We start from the raw sequence: 25,457 nt of genomic DNA, 5'->3' as shown, positions 1-25,457 counted from the left end.
TTGACAGAATTGCTGATCTTTATTTCTGTTTAGTTTGATGTACCTTTTAGTCTGCTGATTTTTAGATTTCCCCCCTCTAAAAATGGTTTTGATGTTGTTGTAGGTAGAGAGTTGTGGGTTTTTCTTTATGGTATCAGGTTCTTAAAAGCCAATTTTAATTCTTAGTATTTTGTTTTAAAGTGGGGGCCATTTCAAATAAAAAGAGTTTATGGACACTGAAATGTACAGAGAGCATGGACAGGGACAAACTATTTACTTTCTCTCTCTCTCTCTCTCTCTCTCTCTCTCTCTCTCTCTCTCTCTCTCTCTGAATATTGGAACTTGAAGTCATTCACTGAAAGACTGATTGGAAGTAGAATCAAGAAAAGAAGAAGCATTTATTCGCAAGAGGCTTACAGTAATTAACTTATGGAATTCATTGCTGCAAGATGTGGTGGTGATGCCTGCTACCTTAGATAACTTGAAAAAGCAACCACATAAACAGACTAGAAAGCAGAATGGTTTTTTCCCCTTGCAGACCAGTGTGATCCTCTATTTAAATGAATCCAGGAACTCCCTCATTTCCTTTTACTTATGATGAGAGATGTGGACTGACTCAGGAAAGCTGTCTTTTCCTTTCCTCTGATTTCTTCCAGCCTCTAACTGACTGAGCGCAGTATAACCTCATTCATTTATCCAAATGGACAGTGGGACAGCCAAAACACAAAACTTTAAAAACATTAACAGCACAATCCTATTCATGTTTACACAGAAACAAGGCTCATTGTGCTTACCAGGACTTTCCCCCTAGTTAAAGTAATTCAGAATGTGTCTACAATTTATTTAATTGTTTAAAGCATTTTTTTTACCCCGTGACTCAGCCAAAAAAATATTCCTGGGGTTGTTTACAAATGAGTTAAAAAACCAACAACCAAAAGACAGCCCCTGCCTTGAGGCTTACAATTTTGTAAATCTAGTTGAATCAAGAAGACACATATATTGCCAGAGGAGCAGCAATTTCATAAAGAATTTGGAAGTAAGGCACACGGCTGTTTTGTCATGGAAGTCAAACATGGTCTATTTAAAGTTTTGAGGGGGGAGGAGATAAGAAGAAGCCACCACTATAAATAAAATTCAGATTTCACGCCATTAATTGTCCCAAACAGAAAGAAACAAAGGAAAGCCAGTGGGAAATAAACAGTTCCATTAGATCAAAGAGAGTTCTGCTGAAACTTCATCGAGGCAAAAGGATTTCTTCCCCCACCTTCCCTATAGCGAAGCACGAGATCATGAGAAGCCTAGTTGGCATGAAATATTGGCATCATGTTCCTGTAATTAACTACAGCTCAGTCTTCCAAACATAACAAACAGAACCCCAGGAACGGTAAGAGAGATATTATATTTGGAGCAAAGTTTGGCCCTGGTGATATTTCTTTCCTATTGGAGTCATGCCAAGGTTAATCTGCCATAATCTGCCATAATTGTTCCTATCTCCAGATTCCTTTTTAATAAATAAAGCAGGCAGCCCTGGAGTTGTTGATACAACTCTTGCATTAACAACCGCAAAGCACGACTCTATCAGATCTCATTCTTTCTGGATTAAGCAGTGGGTTACTGAATTACTCTATCACTGTAATTGTGTTTTGCAGGATACTCGCAAAAAACTCTGTGATCATTTCCCCTTCGAGAACACTTATTACTCATAGCATTTGGAGGATTGAATGGATATGGGCAAGGCTGCACAGACAGCAGGTTTTCAAGTTTTGATTTGTACTAGAACCCCAAAGTTTGAAAAGCAGAGTCGGGGCGCAATGGTAATGGGACCAAGGGAAGAGGCAGAAGTAAAATGTTGGGTCTAGATCAGACATACATTGACATGCCCTGCATCTTCAAATCCTACAGAGTTATTACTGAACAGAAAGGCCAATAGTTGTAGCTTGATTATCCAGCCCAATCATAATTAATTCTAATATGAATGGTAATAATGTGCACCTTGATTTTTATTTTTTTGCAGGCGTTTTACTGCTGAAAACATGGCATCTCTGAAAAACAGGTGAGCACTGGGGGTGCTGTGGTCTAAACCACTGAGCCCCTTGGGCTTGCCTATCAGAAGGTTGGAGGTTCGAATCTCTGTGACAGGGTGAGCTCCCGTTGCTCTGTCCCAGCTTCTACCAACCTAGCAGTTCAAAAGCACGCCAGTGCGGGTAGATAAGTAGGTACCACTGTGGCGAGAAGGTAAACGGCATTTCCGTGCGCTGTGGCTTCCATCACGGTGTTCCATTGCACCAGAAGCAGTTTAGTGATGCAGGCCACATGACCTAGAAAGCTGCCTGTGGACAAATGCCGGCTCCCTCGGACTGAAGCGAGATGAGCGCCCCAACCCCATAGTCGACTTTGACTGGACTTAACCATCCAGGGGTCCTTTACCTTTACCTTTTTTCACAATAGTAGATTTTGAATAGTATGAGGAGTTAAGTTTCCAGCACATTTTAATTCATTGTGAAACATCTCCATGCTTGCACAATATAAGGCCTAAGAAGGCCTTTAGTGTTGCAACGGATTATTAAGGCTGGGACCCCCTTTTCAGGCATATTGCATTGTCCCTCCCACAGATATTCTGTACCAGTGCTAGAATCAAACCCTCCCATCATCTGCACCCAGCATAGCTTAAGCCAGACATCCCCAAACTTGGCCCTCCAGATGTTTTGGGACTACAATTACCATCATCCATGACCACTGGTCCTGTTAGCTAGGGATGATGGGAGTTGTAGTCCCAAAACATCTGGAGGGCCAAGTTTGGGGATGTCTGGCTTAAGGTATCCAGGGGTGGTGGGAATTGTAGTCCTGTAACATCTGGCGGGCCACAGATTCCCCATCCCTGCTGACAAATCTGTCCCTCCCAGAGCCAGCCGCATTTGACAGTTCCTATAATTAAGAACAGACTCGGGACTGAATGTTCAGACTCAAGCGAGTGTGTTGCGCCGACAGGCAAGGAATGGAAACACCCTTTCACTCTTTTGAGCGTCCTAAAGCTCGATACACAGATTCTGTGACTATTTTAATGTCTAAATATTTATAGCAGGGGGTCAAAGGCTCTTTGTTAAATGTCAAAGTTGGTTAGAGTAAGCATTCCTTGACACAATCTATCAGAGCTCTGCACATGTTTTTAATGAATGATGCCTCTACTACCCCTACAGGGGTTTTGGCCTGGAGTCAATGGTCTAAAAATGCTGAAAGAAAGAAAAAGAGAGAGAAGAATGAGCACTCTTTCAGTTCCTGCCTTTTCCAAAGAATTTGAGGATTGAATTTCATTTCTTTTTTCTGAGGGTGGGGGGGGGGGCAGCTGATGCAAAAAATAAACCGATGGAAACTGTTTAATGTTGTTTATACTCCCAGTAGAAAAAGGGATGGATGCACAGCTGAGAGCACTTCACTTCCTGCAGCTATTTTGCAAAAGGGATATAATTTTCCTATGCAGTTGTAGACATCCTTAGAAAGGATTTTTTTTTTTTAAAAAAAGCATAGCTCTCAGAACTCACTGGGGCTGTGGCGGGTGGGGAATGAGTCTTCTTGGATATTCTGTAGTGGATCTTAAAAGTCAGCATCCTTGGGGTTGGACTTTCAAAGGTGGAAGAGGACTCCAGTGTGAAGCAATTGGAAAATGTCGGAATTCATCAGCACTCTGGAATTTGACATACTTTCCCAGAAGCCCTCATCAGAGCAATGCCATTCCAAGGTGTGAATGGGGAAATAAAAATGGCTGCCACCAGCTGGAAAGAGCCCTGGCAGACAGTGGCAACTCCGCCTTGCAAACTTGCGTCACCACTGCCCCCCCCCCATGTTTTTGTCAGACCCAAGCTTTCACCCACATAGTGCGACAAAATTTGAGTCCACATGTCTCTATAGATAACATTTATCTATACAATATAGTACTAAATTCTATCAATTTACACAGGATAGATACCAGGCAGGTGGCACTGCTGTTTCCTGGCTCCCTTCCCTTTTAAAATTGAGATTATTTTGGTTACCTTCCAACCTTCTGGTATAGAGACTGATTTCAGCGTGAGGGGTGTGACATTTGAACTTTTAAGACCTTTCAGATATATGTCATCCACACTCCGCGACCAGTTAATTTCTTTCATTTTGTCGTTTGGTCCAAGAATTTCATCTCTTGCCATCTCTGGAGATTTAGTTCTTCAGATGCTATCCCTGGAAAAAGCAGTTCTGGGGTGGGTATCTCTCCAGCATCCTTGGTAGGGCGGACCAAGATAAAAAGTTCATTCAAATTCTCCTCCCTTTTCTCCTTTCATAATTGTTATACCTCCCTTGTTTAAAAACCCAAACGTTTCTCTGGATCTTTGGCTGTTTTTGATATATTTACATCACAGCCATCACTCTTTATTGCTGGTTTTAAAAGTACGTGTAACTGACTTCTCAAGCTCTTTTCATTTGATATTTCCGGCTAGCCTTATCAACTTACCGTACCTTTCCAATGATCGAGTTAGGGCTCATTTTTGTTCTCATTTGGGAAACTTCCACATCTTAAAAAGAAGCCTTCTTGACTTTTATTAACTTCTTTAGTCACGCTGTATTAAAGCTTTGAGCTGATCAGTAATTTTCCTTTTCCAATATGTTTTTGCAAACCATCTGTTATAATGGTTTGTCATCATCATTTTTATGGGTTATGACCATTTCAGCTTCCTTTTAACACAACCTGACTCCCTCCCCCCCCATAAGTTAAGTTCACTCTTTTGAAATTAAATGTGATTATAGCTGACTTTCTGAGCAGTCTTCAACTTAGAGATAGCCAACCGATGTTAAAGACTACAACTCCCAAAATCCCTGGGCTTTGACCATGCTGCTTGGGGCTGATGGAATCATAGAATCATAGAGTTGGAAGAGACCACAAGGGCCATCGAGTCCAACCCCCTGCCAAGCAGGAAACACCATCAGAGCACTCCTGACATATGGTTGTCAAGCCTCTGCTTAAAGACCTCCAAAGAAGGAGACTCCACCACACTCCTTGGCAGCAAATTCCACTGTCGAACAGCTCTTACTGTCAGGAAGTTCTTCCTAATGTTTAGGTGGAATCTTCTTTCCTGTAGTTTGGATCCATTGCTCCGTGTCTGCTTCTCTGGAGCAGCAGAAAACAACCTTTCTCCCTCCTCTATATGACATCCTTTTATATATTTGAACATGGCTATCATATCACCCCTTAACCTCCTCTTCTCCAGGCTAAACATGCCCAGCTCCCTTAGCCGTTCCTCATAAGGCATCGTTTCCAGGCCTTTGACCATTTTGGTTGCCCTCCTCTGGACACGTTCCAGTTTGTCAGTGTCCTTCTTGAATTGTGGCGCCCAGAACTGGACACAGTACTCCAGGTGAGGTCTGACCAGAGCAGAATACAGTGACACTGTTGGGAAGTTGGAGTCCAAAACATCTGGAGGACACCCGGTTGGTTACCGCTACAATAGGGTGTCTGCATGTTTAATCTAAAGGAAGGTTTAGGTTGCAGCCCTGTAACAATTTCCTGGGAATAAAATTGCATTGAACTCAGTGGAGCAAACCTCTGGGTAGAAGTGCATAAGGACTGCTTTATTAATCTTGAGTGCTCATTCATTGTTTAGTTTTTGCAATTGCTCACGACTGACCAAAAAATTGAGCTGCTTTGGCGAGTTTATTATTCTTGCAAAGTATAGGATCATTTATCAAGGTAGTCAGGGAGCCTTGTTGGTAATGATTCACGGCAGTAAGATATTAAAGAACTAAGGAGATTCATGGGATTTTCTCATGGATTAATAGGGTTTTCTGATCTTTTGTTTCAAAATTACACATGAAGCAGACAAGCTGAGGGGCCAAGACAGGCTGATATATTGCACCTTATGTGACAAGAATCATGTGCTTCATTTTCCTCTGACTACAATCCTATTACCACAGCCCTAACTTCTTTGTAATGCCAGTTCAAATAAATTCCTTTAAACCTCAGAGCGAATGTTCAGGGCTCTTCCTGGTTTTAAAAATTGAAGTTGGTCTGTGACATTTTGTAGGACAAGGAGTTGATTCAGGAACAATTTCTCCAGCAGGTTGAATTTGCTAGAAACTGATACAATTAGAAAATCCATACTTCTCCTTTGAAAAGCCACATATACTGGGTATAACGTAATTTATGTCCATATCCCATGACTTTGTAATAAACTAATTGTGCAGACAAGCTAGAAAGTTGTACTTTAATTTTCTGAGCAGTAAGCTGCTGGAATTAGTTTAATAGGAACCAGGCATTCAGCCTCTGAAAACAGATCCATTCGAGGCAAGGGCTTGTGGAGGGCAGTTGGAATGGAAAACCACAAGGATTCTAGCATATTCTGTGTCCTTTGTTGGCAATTAATTAAGAGGAGATGTCCTGTTTTCACAGGGAGCAAGTGGTTCCCATTATTAAGTTTAATTTTGGTAACTAAAAGTGCTATTTAATTATTTATTTAGAATAATATTTCTTTAAAAAGGTGAAAGGTTTACACAATCTGAAGAGAAACCAGAGTACAGAAGAATATTTCTAAGCCGACAGCTCATTAAAAGTATAGGTTTCATGGTTGTGTCCCAAAAAGGCTATTTTAACATCACAAAATTATACAGTCATAAAAAGTAGAACAGATGAGCAACACTGAATCACACCAATTCTCTGAAAATGTTCTGACATGCTTTCTCATGTCCATATAGGAAACAGCATAGACTCCACATGGACACCATTACATTGTGATGAATAAACACATTTTTGCTCTACCTACACAAGATCAGAAGCCCCAACCAATCATGTTTAAAAATATGCTCTGACTCCTATGGGACTTAGCATAATTAAACATCCACATAGCAATCATGCAATATAGCTGGTTGTAACCTGCTAAGTTCCACTGAGAGAGGACCCATTGAAATTAAGGAACTTAAGTCAGTCATGCCTATTAACAGTAAAGAGTCTACTCAGAATACGACTAGCATTGGATCCTACCCAATAATTAAAAAAACTTTAAACCTAGTGTCTTTGAAAAAAGAAGCAGCTCTTGGGGGTTTTCCTTAACTGTTATTTCTAGAAGATCTTCAAGTACAGACTTTAGGAAACCCTTCACACTTCTCTGAATCTTGAAATGCAGTCAAGTAGGGGGTTCCGAAATGCATCTACTAAGGTGGAATGTGCAGTGGAATAATGTAATTTTCAAGAGGATTTGTGGTTTGGGTTGGGTTGGTTTGGGTTGGGTTGGTTTAGGTTGGTTTTTAAAATCACAACCTGATGTACATGTGTGGAGAGCTGAACTTAAAATTTGAAAAAAATGAGAAACTGAGAGAAACCAAATGCAGACATATATGTCAATCCCTACCATCAGCTGACGAACCTGTCGTTTTCTCCCTTTGGATTGATGAGTCAAGAGAAACTGTCCTTTCCAGACTTCACACCTTCAGGATGGAAGCTTGGAGTGGAAGAGCAGCTTAGAAATAGACCTCAGCTTCAGCATTATCTGTTTTGACTCTTCAAGGTATTAGGGCCACAACACAACTGACACATAAATAAAGGCATTTAAATAAAAGCTAGTTAACCACAATAATGAAGAACTTGTCCCTTTGGGCCAGTCTCTCTCTCTCTCTCTCTCTCTCTCTCTCTCTCTCTCTCTCTGTCTGTCTGTCTCATATACTGTATTTTCCCATGTATAACACCAGGGGCGCGGACTTATAAAAAATATGGGGGGGGGGCCCCGGGAAAGCTCATGAATAATAAATAAGCTCATGAATATGCAGATAAAGTGGCGCCGCCTCCTCGTGAGCGAATAGGGGAGAGCGTGCTGTGCCTATTAATCAGCTCCGAAGGAAATTGGGTGGAGCTTTTGCTCGGGAGGCAGGGCAGGAGGCATGCAGCCCGACCCTGTGCATTTTGGGCTGGGGGAGGGGCGGCGGTGGCGCTCTGCTGGAGGGGCGCCCGAGATTATTGGGGGGGCGGAGCCCCCCCAAACGAATTTTTGAGGGGGCTCAGGCCCCCTCAGGCCCCATGGAGTCGGCGCCTATGTATAACACACCCCTTTTGGGTAGGATTGCTGACAATGACTCACCCGCCTGACTGCCACTGCTAATCACACGCCTCAACGAAGCCACCAATTGTCTGCCCGCTCGCCGCCAGCAGCCGTCAATCGCCCACTCACTTGCTGCAGCAGCCGCCAATCACCAGCAGGCCTTGCTGCAGCTACCAATCACCCGTCCAATCGCCGATTACAATCTCCTGCTCGTGGTTGCCACCAATCACATGTCCCCCCTCTGCAGTATCCGTGTATAAGATGACCCCCAATTTTTAACAATTATTTATAATAAAAAACCTTGTCTTATACACAGAAAAATACAGCAACCTCCCTCATAGGTTGATGGGAAAGAAAATGGAGATGGAGGGAAATCATGTGTACCACCCTGAGCTACTTGGAGGAAAGGTGGGATATAAATGAATCAAATTGTGTCTGTGTGTGTGTGTGTGTGTGTGTGTGTGAGAGAGAGAGAGAGAGAGAGAGAGAGAGAGAGAGAGAGAGAGAGAGATTATGTATCCTAGACTTGGGCTTTATTAGCAAATATTAGAAATGTTAGCCACACTTTAAATCCCAACTACAAAATGGCTTCCTATCAAAATATTTGCTCATTTGTTATCACAAGGGATATATGTCCACTGGCCTAATATAGTATGGGAAAAGCTGGTGTAGTTAGTGTTGACAGGAAATAAAACGGTACTTTAAAAATGATTTTTGTCGTGGAAGAACATAATGGGTATTTATTGGGGACTTTGACACTTCCCTGTTCTTCCCTAAAGCCCTGGGTCAGTCAGCCTCTGTGCCTCAGGATATCTCAGCCCTGGCAAAACAAAGCTTCAAAGGTCTGTCTGTTTCCAAAGTGCCTTGGTTGAAAGGAAACCCAGGATACTGGAGATGTAATATGCGCACAAAGCCTTAACTTCTTTCTTTTCCCCTGGAAAGTTTAAAATAATAACCATTTTTAAAAGGCAGGGGAACATCATGGTTTGTTTCAAAATAATGCATTGAGTCTATCTGGCATTTGACATATTAAGCGTTCATGAATTATGCTAGTTTCTTTTTGAACTTTGTGGCCTAAGACAAGAAGCAAGGCTGGAAAATGTTCGACATCACTTGATCTTCTTTTATTTCATGCTCCGTCTGACAAAAAGAAGTTTCCACAAGATGGGGGAAAGCTGTTTTTTGGCCCCTGTTTAATGAAAAGCAAGATGAGGCATTAAGTGGGGCACGATCAGTTATCAGATTAAGAGTGTGAGGTGTTAGTGTTCTTCTAACACCTGATGGTGTTAGAAGATGGTGCCCAACCCATTTGTGCCTTATCTTGCTTTTGTTTCATTAAACCTGGACCAGTAAACAGAAGCCTTTCCAAGTGATTTAAAAGGAAACTGACATCTTGGCAGGAGAAGCTTGTTAGGTCCAAGGAAGGGGAGGGGTCAATAGGAATAGATACTGTTTAATTTTTGTTAACACATTTTGTTCTCATTGTATGTATTTTGTTCTGAAACTGCCTTAGAAGCATGGCTGAAGGGCACGTGCTTGTCTCTATAGCAGGCATCCCCAAACTCAGCCCTCCAGATGTTTTGGGACTACAATTCCCATCATCCCTGACCACTGGTCCTGTTAGCTAGGGATGATGGGAGTTGTAGTCCCAAAACATCTGGAGGGCTGAGTTGGGGGATGCCTGCTCTAATAGGAACAAAACAATACCTTTCCTGGCCTTCCAGGAAATGTACTGTTTTTTTATAGACGTTGAGACTTGTTACTGCAGGATTTTCCTTAATACAATGTATTTTTGGTATGCTATTTTCACAAATTGATTTATTTTTATGCACAATCTCCCCTTATGTATTCCCCCCCCCAAATTGCTCAGAAAACTGCACCACAGTATTTGAATAAGAGCAAAATTGGAAAGATAGCTGTATTTCAGTCCACAAATTGCCAATTTGATAGGTTCAGTTTTAAATAGTAATAATAATATTTTTTTATTTGTATCCCACCTCTGCCCAAGAGTATTTCCAATTGCTGGACCACAACACCTGTCTGGAAAGTTTCATTTTATTATTTCACTTCCTTCTCACTTCCTTCAAATTCTCAGTCTTTGATAAATCATTTTTTTTATACAAGTTCAGGCCACACCTGGAGTGCTGTGCCCAGTTCTGAGCACCACAATTTTAGAAGGATGTGGACAAGCAGGAATGTGAGAATAGGAGGGTGGCCATGATGATCAAGGGTCCGCAAACCAAGCCTTATGGGGAATGATTGAGGGAGCTGGGTACATTTAGCTTGGTAAAGAGGAGACTGAGAGGAGATATGACAGCCATCAAATTTTGACTGCAATGAGCCAGGTGGGAAGGAGCTTCTCATCCTTATTTTGGACATCTCCAGCACTCTCCCTATCATTAAAGAGCAAGATATCTTGAACAAAACTGCTGAAAAACCATTTAATTTGAATATTGAGAACGGACTAATCTAAATATGGGCTGGGAAAGATCTGGGGAAATAGTAGAGAGGCAAACAGATGGAACAGTTAACAGATTTTGCCTGATATCTTTCAGCTTTTTAACGAGCCTATGCCCCAATCATTTCTAGCCTAGCTAGGGCACCATGTTTTTGGGTTGGGTTGTCTGTTTTTCTAATTTGAGAAGGGGTGGGGGTGGGGAGACACCAAATCGTTTGAAGTCAGGTTGCTTTGAAACCTCAGCTGTTCATTTCGTTTTTATTTTTCCTAATTGGGGTTGGGAAAGTTCAGAGTACAGCTGCAGGGCTGACTCGCTCTAGGATGAAGTAAAAACGGGAATCTGAGTACAAAGCTTGGACTTCAAGCCTGAAAACACTAATCCATTAGAGAATCAAACTCTTAATGCATCCAAGAGGTCCTTTCTCCTTTGCTCATGGTAGTGTAATCATTGCACAATTGCTCAAGTGGAAATGGCTTGTAAAACCATTCCCATTTCAATAAAGTTACCGTAATTAGTCTTTGGAGTGCTGGGATGAATAACTCAAAATTCCAGACTGTTTCAAGCCTGACCTTTGGAATGATTGCAACATCTTCGCCACCATCATCAGGCTCATATTTTCTTGGCCAACAAGCAAAGCAACTTTATGCTGCCATATTTTGGCTCTGTGGTTAAAAAGGTCAGGAAAACAAGCAGGGTGAGCCCAAGGCATTTTGCTGCCTGACACAAAGGGCAAGATGGCGCCTGTCCCAGCATCGCACCTACAGAAGCCAAATGGACTGACAACTGAGTCTTGCTTGTACATTGGTGATGGGACAGCATCCTCCACCACACCCAAGAGCAATAGGCTAGCTTAATAGGCACAGCCTCATGGCACACAGTGCTCTGTCTGCCAGCATGTTGCTATTGCTTGAGGCCCCCAAGCACCTACTGCCTGAGGCAGTCACATTATATATATATATATATATATATATATATATATATATATATATATATATATATATAGAGAGAGAGAGAGAGAGAGAGAGAGAGAGAGAGAGAGAGAGAGAGAGAAGGGCAGCCCAGGGGACCATGTGTCACTGGACCTGAAAACATGGCACTGGCTGCCAATGAGCTACCAGGTTCAATGCAATGTATGTATTAGCATTAAGCACGTGAAACCCTAAATGGCTGTGAGATCTAAGTCTCTCAATATCAAGTGTCTCTCATCACAGAGGCCCAATAAGTGGTGCCACCACTGGTGAAGCCTGCTTAGTGTTGACCCATGACAGAACCTTCTTGTTGGTGGCTCCCTGTTTGTGGAAAGACCTCCCTGTTTGTCTCCCTCATTATTAACATTCAGGAGGAATCATTTTTGTTCACCCAGGTATTGGATGGCCAAAGGAGACTGTTCTGAAAACCTTGCAATTTATTAGCTGTGCATGTACCTGAATTTTCTTAAATGTTTTTTGATGCTCTTAATTTTTTAAAATATGATTTCATGTGTTTTATTTTAAATTGTATTGTATTTATGACTTTGCTGTTTGCTGCCCTGGGCTCCAATAGAAGGAAGGCTGGGTAAACATTTAATAATCCTAAATAACAATGCTTTGGCCCTGTTCAATTCCTTCTCTGTGGACATTAGACAGGCAGTGAGTATACAAGGATCTGAACACCTACTGAAGACTTTTTTTAGACAAGATGTCTCATAGGAATGATCCTATTCAAAATATTCAAAATATAAAGCAATTCTCAGAAGTAAGCTTCAGTGAGTTAATTGGGACTTAGTTCCAGGTGTGTGTGTGTGTGTGTCTGTATACATACACTATAAAAGGGTAATTTCCCTTTCCCAAACAAAGGCTTTATGCTTTTAACAGCTTCAAAATATTCAAAAAGTGGCAGCTTTCCCTAATATAACTTAAGACAAAGCCAACAAGGTTTTTTTAAAAAAATGTAAGTTATTAATGTCTTGCAGAGCGTGAGGATCTTACAGATGTTAAAATACATCTGTTTACACCATTTTTCTAATAAGTCCTCTGAGTTTTCCCCTGGTAGTCTTTGAAAGACTTAACGTCCGCTGGCAAAATACTGTGCTTGTTTTTATTAAAATAATTAGTCATGGTGCCTGAAAAAATTAATGCAAAGCTCGAGCTGAAGTTGTCTCTTACTTGCTGCCAATCCTTTCCCTCCCGTCACCTTCTGCAATATTTTAACTTTCATATTTAGAAGTTAGGGCTTCACCCCGCACCATGCTGATGAAGCCTAAAATATTACAGTACATTCCTACACTAAAGCAAAGACCCCTTAACTTCAGTGGGACTGAGTTCAATGGGTCTTACTCCCAGGCAACTGTAGATTGCAGCTTTAATGATTTATTTAATAACAATAACAATAACAATAACAATAACAATAACAATAACAATAACAATAACAATAATTATTTTATACCTCTCCTATCTGACTGGGTTTCTCCAGCCACTCTGGGCATCTTACAGCACATATAAAAACATAATAAAATATCAAACATTAAAAATTTCCCGATACAGGGCTGCCTTCAGATGTCTTCTAAAAGTTGTGCAGTTCTCTATCTCTTTGACATCTGAAGGGAGTATGTTCCACAGGGAGAGCGCCACTACTGAGGAGGCCCTAATAATATATATATATTAGAAATATTATAATGAAAAATACTATCAACAAGAATTAAGCTGTATTATTATTTAATGTTGGTCATACTGTGAAGTCCTGAGGTGATTTACTGTCACGAGAGCTGACCAAACATTTGGTATATTCGTCTGTAATATGAGACTTGGGGGCGAGTCCTTGTTATACAGCAATAATCTTCAATAGTACTTAGTTCTGTGGAACTTAACATAATGTTAAGAGAGTCTGTTAAAAACAACAACAACAAAGTTTATAATCCTTGCAATCTCTTTCCACAAATGTCTTGAGTAAAACTGAACAAAGGTCACAAAGTCCTAGAATGCAAATACAAAGATTATGTTTAGCTTGGTAGTTTGACAAACAGACAGGATACAATCTGATTGCAGGGCACAAACTCACAGGGGATAGATTTGTTCCACCCGGGCCAAGAATTGTGATGAAGGAGGAGCAAAGAATGCTATACTAAGGCCACAGCTTCATTGCATGTGTACAGACATCCAAACAGCTGGGCAACCCCAAGGCACAGACCGACATGAGACATAGAGCATAGATGTAACCTAACCCTTATGCTAGTTAATCACCAGGACAGAGGAAGACATCAGGAAGATTTCAGTATGTGTTGAACACTGCTTACCATCTACAGCTCCCTGGGAAAGCCTCCTTTCTGGAGCATCCCTAGTGCCCCTTCCTTGTCTACCACTTTAGAAGTCCCTGGCCACTCCAAAGTGCCCCTGATGCCAAGCAGCCCATGGTTTGCACACTATTGACCCCAGCTCTGCTTAAAATCTTCCAGCCACACATTGTTTTCAAGTTGCACAGTTTGTTCCCCTTCCCCCATTGTAAGATGCTTCAGGGACCCAAGAAAAGGCAGAGGAGTGGTGTAAGAGGGTATGGTTTTATTCCAACAGCTTTAGTGTGTATCAAGCAAGTCCAGACTGAGGCCCACTGGAATCTTTCATGGCTGTGTGTGTGTGTGTGTGTGTGAGAGAGAGAGAGAGAGAGAGAGAGGGAGGGAGGGAGGGAGAGAAAGAGAACTCTTGAGTCCTAAGTAAAACATGAGTCTGACTGCTCCAGATTCTAGTATGCTACAACTGCTAGGAAAATATGGAGCACAATGTTAAACCTATCCTAATATGGGTCTGACAGAATTTCTGCTAGAAAGCGTTTATGTTTAGCAACAGATTTTGTGCCTCCCCGTAATCTCTGTTCAGGGCACATTGGACAGAAGAAGCCTTAAAAGCACAGGGAAAATGCTCCAGTCTTACATGTGCACATATACACTTTTCTAGACATTAGGAAAACTTCCATATTTGTCTTTTTAATTCTGGTGATATATATGGACTGTTATCCACCTCTTCTCTTGATTAAGTCATTTGAGATTTCAAATTTTGTTCTTTGGGTGTCGTAAAATGAGAGGGTCATCAAGTCATTTGGTCTCCAACTTTTCCACCTCAAAGGAAGGAAGGAAGGAAGGAAGGATCTAATGTGTACTAAAATATCAATATCTATTTATATTTCTGTCAATTTTGGAAAGTTCAGGGTTGTAATTTTAACATTAGTTGTGGGGGAAATGTTGGGGAGTAGGTTTTCAAAAAAGTTATATAAGAACACCTGCATAACATATCTGGATAATTCATGTCCCTTCCAAGTAGCCTCTTCCTCAAAAGTCTTCTTAAAATATCACTGTCCTGAAATAGCAGGGACTATTCAGACCAACTTAATACTTTGTGCCTTCTAGCATTTCACATGTAAAAATACAGACACTTGTTCATTTGCAAAAAATTATTCTCTCACCAAGGATAACGCTAATTGAGCTCCCACCCACAACTCACATTGGTAAAGCAATTTTTTTTCCAGTATGTTGCATTCAATTATTCTGTTTACAAGTCAATTCTATACATGTTTACACAGAAGTAAGCCACGATAAGTTCAATGGGACTTACTCCCAGAAAGGGTTGTAGGATTGTAGCCTGAATCTCAGAATCAACTTGGACTGTTCTTGTTATGCAACAGATGTAACTCAACAACATTTATTCAACAACATTTACTACCTGAATACATCCTAATGCAGTGCAGAGGAGTGAATCGGTGCACATTGTGTATGCTTGTGCAGGAATATATGAGAGAGCTAAGAGGTATCTCTTTCTGGGGGTTAAATATCTGAGACATGGGAAGCAGATTAAGAATGGCAACTCTGGCCTCATTTAACAATACTTTAAAAACCTCCCAGAGGCTACTACAGCAGTCTTTGGGCGCTCTGGAAACTGCAGTAAATACAAAATGCAGCTGCCAGATTGCTAACTGGGCCTGGGTGCTGTGATCATATTTCACCTGTGCTATGCCAACTGCACAGATACTAAGTCCATTTCTGAACCCAGTTCAAAGTGCTGCTTTTGACTTCAAACGTTATTTGCAGCTTAGGACAACGGTGCTTAAAAGGTCAATTATCGCCATAAAGATCTCCTTCAACACAGAGATATCTGATGAAAAAAGCCTTTTACAGGTCCCCCCACCCCTGCTGCTGAGGTGAGGCTGGTGGCCACCAGAGACAGAGCATTCTCAGTGGCGGTGCCCAACTTGTGGCATGCTATCCCCAGAGACAGTTGCCTGACACTTGCTTCACCATTCTTTCTGTGCCAAGGAAAGACCTTCATATTTCCCTGATCATTTTACATGCAGTTTTAATCCTGCTCAGTGTTGTGTGCTTTTTTATTTAATCTGTAGCTTTTACGTTATTACGTATATAAAGGTAAAGGTAAAGGTACCAGTCGCAGACGACTCTGGGGTTGCGTGCTCATCTCGCTCTATAGGCTGAGGGAGCCGGCGTTCATCCACAGACAGCTTCCGGGTCATGTTGCCAGCATGACTAAGCTGCTTCTGGCTAACCAGAGCAGCACACGGAAATGCCGTTTACCTTCCCGCCAGAGCGGTACCTATTTATCTACTTGCACTTTTTTGATGTGCTTTTGAACTGCTAGGTGGGCAGGTGCTGGGATCGAACAATGGGAGCTCACCCCGTCGCGGGGATTCGAACCACCGACCTTCTGATCAGCAAGCCCTAGGCTCAGCGGTTTAGACCACAGCTCTACCTGCATCCCCTATGTTATTATATATTTGTACTTAAATGTTGTTTTATTCTCATTCACACACACACCCTCGGTGGATGAAACTGGAGAGCAGCAAAAAGATCCTTATATATCATAAATAAATAGCAGCGATAACTTTCCTCCCCAAATTCTCCCACCCCTCATATACAGGCAAAACAAAGACATTTATTTAAGCAGGGAAAAGGCTTCAGGGAATGGAGGCTACCCTGATATAACTGGAACATCTGCGTATTGATGTGCTTTTGAGCGTTTTAGTGAGAGAGGAGAGAAACACCACAGCTGGTGTGGTGCCTCTTTCCCCAGAATCTGGGAATGAATTCCTTTCTCTCTGACATGCCCAGATTTGTAGGATCCAAGCTGAATTCCACCATTGCATTTGTGGTCATGTTCAGATCTTCCCAATGCAGAAATGACTGGGCTTCTAATTCAGGGGGCAGCCTTGCGGTACTGCAGCTTTCTTGTTTGACCTCAGAATTCCAACGCTGCAATTTGAAAGCCTTCCGGCGTTTGGAGGTGGGTTGTGTATGTGAGTGTGTAACACGCAGGGAAAATGGTGACCTAAGGCGAGCCCCAGTGGCAAGGAGGGAAATTTATGTTATTTAAACTGTAAATTCAAACCACGATGATTAAGACCACATTCTTGTTGGCTCAAATGCTCTCTGCTTTAAGCTGTAATAAACTTTAAGTGCTGCTATTATTCTAAGGCTTGATTAATCCCAGATTGCCTGGTACAAGCAAGAGTTTGATATAAAAGTAAAGTCCAGGACTGTGTGCAAAAGCTCTTCCAACCATTTGTGTGTCTTAGTCTGTGTGTGAACCTTCAGGAAATGGCAATCCTTGACACTGTTGCAGTAGGAAAGAAACATTGCATTCAAAACAGGCTGCAAAAACATCTATTGATCATAGCAGGCTGGGCCTTACTTACATGTTTAACTTTAGAGAGTTTAAAATGTAGCAGCGCAGCAGTTGTTGGGTGGTATGAAAATTAAGGGCTGTATTCAACTAACCAGTCCAGCTAGCAGAAGCATGGGTGAGGACTTCCATCAGTGCCATGGGGCTTCCTCACTCTCCTCCCCTGTCTGCCCCCCACCCCCACCCAAATTAGCTTGGTGGGGTTGGGGTTGGGTAGAACCCCCAGAGCAGCATGCAGAGGAGCAGAAAGGAGAATGTTCTTTAAGGAAGCAGAAATACTTGTGCTGGCAGAGCAATCTCCTCAACATTGTGTTGAATTCTTCTCTAGGTTTGTAGCACCTGTGGATGTGCCTCAGCTATCTGAGAAAAATATTCTACATTTTACGGTATCCCTCACTCTATGTGTGCATGTAGTAGATAGGTAGCCGTGTTGGTCTGCCATAGTCAAAATAAAAAAATTCCTTCCAGTAGCACCTTAAAGACCAACTAAGTTAGTTCTTGGTATGAGCTTTCGTGTGCATGCACACGAAAAGTATCACACACGTGTGTATCTGAAGAAGTGTGCATGCACACGAAAGCTCATACCAAGAACTAACTTAGTTGGTCTTTAAGGTGCTACTGGAAGGAATTTTTTTATTTTGTCTATGTGTGCATGACTCTGTATGAATGAAAGTTATGTAGTGAGTGTATGGGCATGCCAGCAAAACAGTAAATACTAAGGTATGGTCTCCATTTTATGAAGTGGTCAGGAACTTGAAATTTTCTTCAGTTACTAAGTGGTTTCTCATCATAATACAGATAGAATTTGCATGTAATGGACATTTCTGTTTAGAGACTGATACATATATTAGGGGTGTGCATAGATTCTGTGTACACTGAATAACGAGGCGAAAACTGAGGTGATTTCAGGCAGATTCTTATTTCCCCAAATCAGTTTGTGCCATTCAGGGCCGGCTGTACTTTGCATGGGTCATCACTCTCCTCCAGATTTTGGCTTTGGGAGCAAGGAGTGAGCAGCAGGGTTAGACTGCTCTGGTGGCCTACTTTTCCCCAATCATTCTTTTCCCTAACACTTATGAATAATAGCTAGCTCTCTCTTTTCCTTTTCTTCATCAAAGGTACTTCCAGGAAGGAGGGAGGGCATGTGGAAAAAACCTTCTGAGCTATCCTGGCTGTTGTAGGATATGCTCTGCCTTGAGCTGTGTGTCTCATGTTGTGATTAATGCAGGTAAAGAATCCAAATAATTCACAGATGCACATGCTCCTACTTGAGTCTTTATTTTACACTGTGGTGACTCTGTTTTGAAGTCATGTCTGATATATTATCCTGATAACTTTGGGGGGGCATGTTAACTTGATTTATGAAGTGTGTTTAAAGAAAACAACCCCTCAATGCTTTATTAGAGAGATTGTACAACTTGAAGCATGTTCACAAATAACAGTTTTGCATTCCTCTAGTCAAGCTATTTATCTTATATGCTTGCATGAAATGATGGAGCATTTTCCCCCTGCCTTTCAAAAACATTTTGGCAGTTCTTGACAATTAAAGGTGGCGTATCCAAAGACAAATATGCTTCTAAATAAAACTGAGCCCAGTGGCTGACATGCAAATTTTAATATTTTGGAACAGTTTATCTTGTGTCAAAATCTGAAAGCTCTCTATTGAAGCGGGGACAAGCACAGTGCTTCTGAATATTGTTTATTTGTTTGCTTATAACATTAATATCCCCCTTTTTTCTATGGAGTTCAAGAAGGAATACATAGTTCTCCCCCTACCCATTTTATCATCACAACAACCTGTGAAGTAGGTTAAACTAAGAAATAGTGACTGCCCCAAGTGACTTACCCAGCGAGCTTAATGGCTGAGTGGAGATTTGAACCCTGGTCTCCCAGGTCTCATTCAAACACTCCCCAGAGTGACTGAGGAAACCCAGCAGCAGCAGCAGCAGCAACAACAACAAAAACAACAACTACTATTACTACTACTATTACTCCAACACCACATTGGCTGTTGGTTTTCTTTGCTATAATTTTTGAAGGGGAGGGCAAACTGAGATTTCATAGGCAGACAACCTCTGCTGATGATTGTGGCCGCTGTGCCCAAGCTATCTTTTGCAGGAACTCAACCACAGTTCTGTCTTATAATGTCTAGAAAGGAAGCCCAACACCTACATTTATTGAATGGTGTTTTGGGGGCAGCACATACATGATGCTGATTAATAACAAACAAACAAATTTCAAGTTCTAAATTCAGGGTTAAGGTAAAAAGGTAAAGGACCCCTGGACGGTTACGTCCAGTCAAAGGTGACTATGGAGTTGCGGTGCTCATCTCGCTTTTCAGGCTGAGGAAGCCAGCGTTTGCCCACAGACAGCTTTCTGGGTCATGAGGCCAGCATGACTAAACCATTTCTGGCACAATGGAAAACCGTGACGGAAACCAGAGCGTACGGAAATGCTATTTACCTTCCCACCACAGTGGTACCTATTTATCTACCTGCACTGGCGTGCTTTCGAATTGCTAGGTTGGCAGGAGCTGGGACAGAGCAACGGGAGCTTACTCCATCGCAGGGATTCGAACCGTCGACCTTCTGATCGGCAAACCCAAGAGGCTCAGTGGTAAGGCATTCAGGGTAAAACATTTCGTGCAAGTGAGGGGCCATTGCTACTCTAAATTGATGATCCTCAACACCAGTTTTTTATTTCAAAATCTTAAGGTAAATGAACTATATGTTGCATCAATGTGACCCCTTAACCTTGCTGCTGCCCCCCCAAAAGCTGCAATATGGCAACAACACTCTTGATGGGGTGCCAGATCCAGAACCCCTCAGCACCTCCTGATCCTTGCTGAATATCCTGGGCTTCTGTCTGTGCAATGGGACGTCCTCTCCTTTCCTCTTCCCATGTGCTCCTGTTCCCCCCAAATCTGTTCTATGCTTCTCCCACAGGAGATCTAGGAGGTGTGCAGGGAAAGGTAGTCCTATTGCACAGGCAGAACTCCTTGCACTAATGGGGTGACTTCACTGGACACAGTCCCATGAGATACTTAATTTTAAAACAGAATAAACAAAATGGGCTTGGTCAGCAAAATCAATGCATGGACATTTGGACACTTCATTTGACATAAAGGCTACAGGAATATCAATGACTCCAAATGGGAAACGTATAAGAATTCTTGAAGTGTTTCATTAAAAGACAAATGCACAACGAAAACGTTGCTTTAAAACACACAGTGGTAGAACTGGAGAAGGGAAGGGGTGGGGTGGTTTTTACATGTCCTATTCTTTATTTTTCTTGCTTTAATTGTAAGTTTTAATGCTGTTGGGTCTAGCAGTATGACACCTTTAAAATGATTTTTTACATGCGGTTTACAATGATTTTTTACATGCGGTTGTGCTAGCAGCAGAGCCAATTTGGCATGCCAACCTCCCCATTGTCTCAATCCTCTCACTCCCAGTAAGGAACATTGACTCTCCTATTAGCATAGCTCAGGCTTCCTCAACCTCGGCCCTCCAGATGTTTTTGGCCTACAACTCCCATGATCCCTAGCTAGCAGGACCACTGGTCAGGGATGATGGGAATTGTAGTCTCAAAACATCTGGAGGGCCAAGTTTGAGGAAGCCTGGCATAGCCTCATCCAGTAAGCAGCTTCTGCCTATTGCTGTAACGCAAATTATGGTAATTACATGCAGGAAAATCTCTGCTTTAAAATACTTTTAAAATTTAAGTTACAGGAGAACTTAAAGGATAAGAAAACAGCTCTGGTACTGGGGCAACAGCGAAAGCAAAAGCCAACAAGAGATAAATTAGAGAAAATGCATACTTTAGGATTCTAGTTGTAAATGAATATGGAAGAGGTAAGGGGTTTTATATGAATAACCAGAATTTGCTTCGAAGCCTAAACATTATATTTCTTTTTAAAATTCCAACACAAAACCTCTGATTTCCTGATGGTTCTATCGTTCTAAGATTTCATGTCTAATGGTGTGGTGGATTTTGTTCCCCGCCCAACTAATTGGGCAGAACAAGTAATGTAAGAACAGGTGCTCCTCAGCTGTGCTTTCCTATAAATTATGTTGGGATTTTTGCTCTGTATGCAGACATATCAAGTTCAAAAAGGAAACAATGCCTGTCTCTTGCTAATGAGGGGATTAATATCTCCTCGTATGTACGCCAAACTGTTGCTGAAACATTGATGACTTTTAGGAGACAAAAGTTTAGTGTGTCTTCACCAAATAATTCATCACGTGAAGGCCTCTTCTCTCACTCATCTGGCTTAAATTCAAGCAGCCTGGTTAGATGTCCATGGATAATTGATGCTCAGTAAAACTCTATTGTGTTTCCAAGCTCACTGTGTCTTTTAGACATTTACAAACTAATAAACCCTGGCAATGGCACAGAACAGGCAAAAAGAACTATTGAAGAAGCCTCTATGTTTACTTAATCAAATTTAATGTTCTTAGGAATCCCCTTCCACAAATGTCTCACCGTGCTGTACAAAATACATGAAATAGATAAAAACAGTTAAAAGCCATGGATAACAATAACAAAAGATGGATTTTAAAACAATACAAAGGGGATGACTGTGGCAGAGGCCTATTTATCCAGTTGGGAAATCTTGTTGGAACAAAAATGTGTTCCGTGGTTTCCAGAAAGTGCAGATAATGGGCTCTTGTTGTATCTTTGCTCTTTAGCAGGTAGAAATTCTGCAACATACCCAAGTTTTAACTTCCTACCAGTCTTCCCATGCCTAAAAGAGTATACTGTAACAGACTGAGACCATGGAAGGTGCTACATACTGGCCATTAGAGGAGCCCTTTTGTTGCTTTTTCTGAGGATTTCCCAGATGCCGCAGGGATGCAAGCTCTCTTTCGCTTTGCCCTTTCTTCCTTGTTTTCTCATTCTATCTGTAAATAAAATCTGCTTACCAAGGGACAACCTTGTCCAAATCCTTGTCCAAATTTTGCTCTTGGCAAAAGACCGACCCCCACCTAAGCATGTAACTATGATTTTGGACATCTGAGCACCCGGAACTGTTCTCTGTACATTTGAGGTCTCTCTCCACATAGGAACCTTCTAACAAAAAAAGTACATTCAATCACCTTGCAAGGTCATTAGACTAAGTAATAATTCTGTAAGGAGAAACAGAAGAATGCCAACTTTAGACATGAAGATTAGTTTTAGGAACATAAATGGGAATAAGCCTTAAGTAACTGTTCCTTGGATTTTAAAGTTGCTCACTGCAGAAGAAACAATAGAGAGGAAAGAGGACATAATAAAGGACTGCCAGGTTTTAAAAGGTCATTTGCAGCTAGAAGGAAATCCTCCAATTAGTAATTTGTATGAGCCCATACAATCCAGGAAAATTCCAAACAAAGGTAAATGAAGAACTTGAGAAAGTCTTTAAGGGATGTGAAAAAGAGGAAGAGTGAGGTAACCTGGATTTTTGCTGAGCAAAAAGGCAACCAATCCTCTCCTCAAAAGTTCTGAAGAGTACCAGTTACAAGACTGAATATTTCCCCAATTCATAAGTTTTGAAGATCAAATAAATCAAATCCATGGGAGTCTGTAGCCCAGCAGGAAGTTCATACAGGCATTGATTGTCTAAACCAGTGCCTGTGTTTGAGAGGAGCTGCTACACACCCTGCCATTTCCACAACTACAAACACCTCCCTGCACCTCAGAGAAGGGCATTTGGTCAAAGCCAGTGGGCCTATTTTTCACCTTTATAAGTCCAATAGTTTCCTCCACTGTTATGCCAAAAGAGAAGCTTACACTGGGATCTACACAAGCTGCAAATGCAGTCTCCTTTGGTAAGAGTGAAGTAGGAGGCCGACAAAAACTCACTTTTTAGTGCTACTTGAACAACATCCGAAGTCACCTTAATGCCATATATCTGGGGGCAAGCCTTGTTTATTGGGTTGCATGACAGCTTATGAGCAAAGGCTTCAAAAATTCACATCTTGCAACTTTGGATAATTAGTATGCAATCATTTCCTTCCAAGCAATGCCAGGCTTACCACTAAATGCTGTCTGCTAGTGGCTGCCTAAGACATTAGTGCATGGGTAGGCAACCTAAGGCCCGGGAGCCAGATCTGGCCCAATCACCTTCTAAATCAGCCTGCAGGCCAGGAACCAGCAGGTTTTTACATGAGTAGAATGTGTCCTTTTATTTAAAATGCATCTCTGGGTTATTTGTGGGGCATAGGAATTTGTTCATCCCCTCCCCAATATAGTCCAGCCCCCCACAAGGTCTGAGGGACAGTGGACTGGCCCCTTGCTGAAAAAAGTTTGCTGACCCCTGCATTAGTGCTTTCTAGAGTGGGCTTGGCTAACTGGTTGCACTTACCATGCTGCTTGACTACAATACCCATCTTTCTCCATTCACTGTGGAGAAAAGGCGAATAACCGGTTTATAACATAGCGCATGGCATAGAGAAAGTGGATAGAGAAAAGTCTTCTCCCTCTCTCACACAGAACTTGTGAACATCCAGGTAAAATAAAGTTTTTCTTCACACAGCAGCACACAGTGAAACTCTGGAATTAACTCTCACTAGTTGTAATGATGGCCACCAACTTGGAGGGCTTTAAAAAGGGATCTGACAAATTCTTTAGACACTGGCTATGATCACTAAGTTCTGCTGGACATCGTAGTTTTGCTTCTGCAGTTGGAGGCCTTATTCTTCTGAATGTCCATTTCTGGGACTTACCGGTGAGGATAGCACTGTTGTGTTCAGGATCCTGCTTCTGGGCTTCCCATAGGCATCTGGGTGGCCATTGTGGAAACAGGGTGCTGAACTGGACAGGCCATTGGCCTGTTTTCTTTTGTTCTGATAGGTGGGTTGGGCCCTGTGTCTCTACAGGCACAAGACGTTATGAAATATTGTCACATATTCTGTTTGGAACAGCAATAGATCATGAAGTAAAGGTCAACAACTATTTACTAAGTGCTTCATATTTACAAAACATGTTTTCCATTCTGTGGACCAGTACAACATTTCACAATGGGTTGACCACAAGAATGCCAAAGGGGTGACTTCCTGCTACCCGCTCCGTATGCCACCAGAGTTCTAAAAGGGAGAGTTCATTCGAAAATTCCTTGCAGCATAACCATTGCCTGGAAATGGCATCTGTCTAAACAGATTCATTGATATCTAGGTAATAAATATCCAGCAGGATAGCAGAGAAGGCTTTGGGTATCACTTCTATCAGATAATACAGTGGTACCTAGGGTTACAGATGCTTCAGGTTACAGATGCTTCAGGTTACAGACTCCGCTAACCCAGAAATAGTACCTTGGCTTAAGAACTTTGCTTCAGGATGAGAACAGAAATCAGGCAGCGGCAGCGGGAGGCCCCATTAGCTAAAGTGGTACCTCAGGTTAAGAACAGTTTCAGGTTAAGAACAGACCTCCGGAACAAATTGAGTATCTTAACCAGATGTACCACTGTATTGCAGAATAGACACTGGTCCAGATTCTTACCTTTCCAATTAGTACCCAGTCTAATGTGTTCTGCTTAAGTTGGCCTTGATTCTTCTATTGCTTTCAGGACAATCTTTTCCTCTGCGTGGCTGATTGTCAGCCTAGACCATAGGCTGATAAAAAGTGGACTGCGCAGCTTTCTGGGGAGAGAAAGAAACAGTGGGTCCCCCCGCCATTATCATCATAAGCAAGGAAAGGGGATTAATCAAATGCCCTTTCACCCTCCGGAATCAGGTTGCCCATCACACATGATACCACAAGAACCCCTCCCCATACCACCCCACTTAACAAACCATTTGGGCAGCATCAAACTGGGATATGCCCCTACATGGAAAGTCATAAGGACATTAGATGAGCCTGCTGGATCAGGCCAATGGCCCATCTAGTCTATCATTCTGTTCTCCCACTGGCCAACCAGATGACTGTGAGAAACCCACAAGCAGGATTCCAGAACAAGAGCACTCTCTTCTCAGTTTCCAGCAACTGGTATTCAGAAGCATACCACCCCCAACCATGGAGGCGCAGAATAGCCATTACAGCTAGTAGCCATCAATAGCTCTCTCATCCATAAATTTATCTAATCCCCTTTTAAAGCCATCTAGGTTGGTGGTCATTGCTGTGGGAGTTTTATAGTTTAACTATGTGCTGTGTTAAGAAGTGCTAAGTTTTATCTGTCCCATCTTGGTCTTCTTCATTGTTCCAGGCTTTGAAATATCACTGCTGTTGTGGAAGGAAGAGGCCCTCGGACATCTGCAGACATAGAAAGTTAGTCCAACTATTCAACGTTTTGATATAACTTCCTTCCCTAATGTCGCTTTTGATTCTGAAAACC

The 25,457-nt window shown here is 41.9% G+C and overlaps 1 long non-coding RNA gene across 1 annotated transcript; it reads left to right on the top strand.

The window, feature by feature from the left end:
- The first annotated feature begins 804 nt into the window (after positions 1 to 804).
- LOC308582518 lies at positions 805 to 25,457 on the top strand. The gene is made up of 3 exons (XR_014005727.1): positions 805 to 1,363; positions 1,994 to 2,032; positions 25,329 to 25,457. It is a non-coding gene; the product is annotated as an uncharacterized lncRNA (long non-coding RNA).

The sequence above is a fragment of the Podarcis bocagei genome (genome assembly GCF_964188305.1).
Source record: "Podarcis bocagei genome assembly, chromosome: 2".
In the NCBI taxonomy this organism is placed as follows: Eukaryota; Metazoa; Chordata; class Lepidosauria; order Squamata; family Lacertidae; genus Podarcis; species Podarcis bocagei.
This window is presented reverse-complemented; position numbering and strand designations above follow the sequence as displayed.